The sequence below is a fragment of the Protopterus annectens genome, chromosome 2.part2 (assembly GCF_019279795.1).
Source record: "Protopterus annectens isolate FY-2018-M chromosome 2.part2, PAN1.0, whole genome shotgun sequence".
Taxonomy (NCBI): Eukaryota; Metazoa; Chordata; order Ceratodontiformes; family Protopteridae; genus Protopterus; species Protopterus annectens.
In genome coordinates this window covers 287,575,026-287,576,555 of record NC_056730.1, presented here as the reverse complement: position 1 = coordinate 287,576,555, position 1,530 = coordinate 287,575,026, and positions in this window count along the sequence as shown.

The following is a 1,530-nucleotide window of genomic DNA, read 5'->3' as shown; positions in this document are numbered from 1 at the left end:
CAGTTCCTTGAAAATGCATTGAAATCCAGTCCTTGAAAATGCACAGACTAATTTTTGAGTAGTTTGGTAGTTAGTGTAGAGGATTCAGGCTCTTGACTCCTATAACCAAGGTACAGGGCTTGAGCCTGAACAAATTAACTAACCTGTCATCCCTAACTAGGGCATTTCACACACACTTTCCTTACTGGAATGCTTTAGAGAACAGAAGCAACACACAGTGGGAATGCATCTATGCTTTTGTGAAGAGAAGAAGCAGGAACCCACATTGCTTGAACAAAAAAGGCAGGTGCCACAGGAAGTTTGTTTAAAGTCTGTGCACAGGTGTCGAATCAGCAGGTGTGTGCTTGATGCATGCATGGATGTTAAATATGCATTGCATGCAAAGGAGGGCATTCTTAAAGAAGAATGCCCTTAAAGAAGACAAGCATTTTTTAAATTAAGAAATAAATGTTGTGGTAGCCCCCCCAGTCAGCAGGATCCCCCCAGCCAGTGGGCCCTAGGCGACTGCCTAGGTCACGTAGTGCTGGATCTGGGTCTGACTACCGTACTTTACAGTTAATTACTTCTTAATGTTAGTAAAGTGCATATTGATGTTCTATTAACTTTGTAAGTGGATTAAAAAACAGCTTCACAACTCTTACATTATTGTTGGCAGTAACGTTAATACTGTCATCTTCATTCTTGAGTGTGACATACGCATGGTCCAATATTCTTTATTATCACTATGTGGGTATATATCCTCTGTACTCTTTGGTTATTCATTAACTTCATTGCTAGTTATAACTAGATGGTTAACATACTGGATTGTCTCCAACTTGCTACGTTTAGCTGTCGTAATGACCTTGTATAGGTTCTAGCTATCTAGTGTCTTTTGGCCACTTGTTTATTGTTAGAACTCCATTTTACTTCATAATTTCCACCTCATGCCAGTCACTAATGACCATGTATTATAACCATGTCCACTTTCACTTTTTTCCTACTCAGAGCATCTTAATCCTTACCAGCCAAACACACACACTCTTGCATAAACCCAACTCTCTGTTGTTTCTTAATTCTTTAGTTCTTTAGTCCTTTCTGTATTCTGAATTGTCTCTCTCCTTTTCTAGCTATAGTTGTACATTTTAGGTTGATAAGTGATTTGCTTATATTTACTAGTCCTGTTCTCCTCCCTACCTTTAACTCATCGCTCTTTATGTATGTTGTGTATAGTCCAGTTGGGTAGAGTATGCAGCTAACACTGTACTTACATATAAGTTAATTAGTGTACAGAATACAAGTGTTTTGTCTTTAAAAGCAAATATACTAGTACAGAATAAAGTATTTTCTTATCTTGTTTCACTTTCTTTATCCATAGACATTTTATACAGATATTATATGCATTCTGCCACCAACATCACTTCTAAGGATTCTGAAGTCATTGCTTCCCTGTGCTGTCCAAAGAGTGCTAAGGTATGCATCAAGGATGAGTCAGAATTGTAAGGACATTACTATTGACAGTTGATCATCCTGTCCTTTTTGAGAAATGTTAGC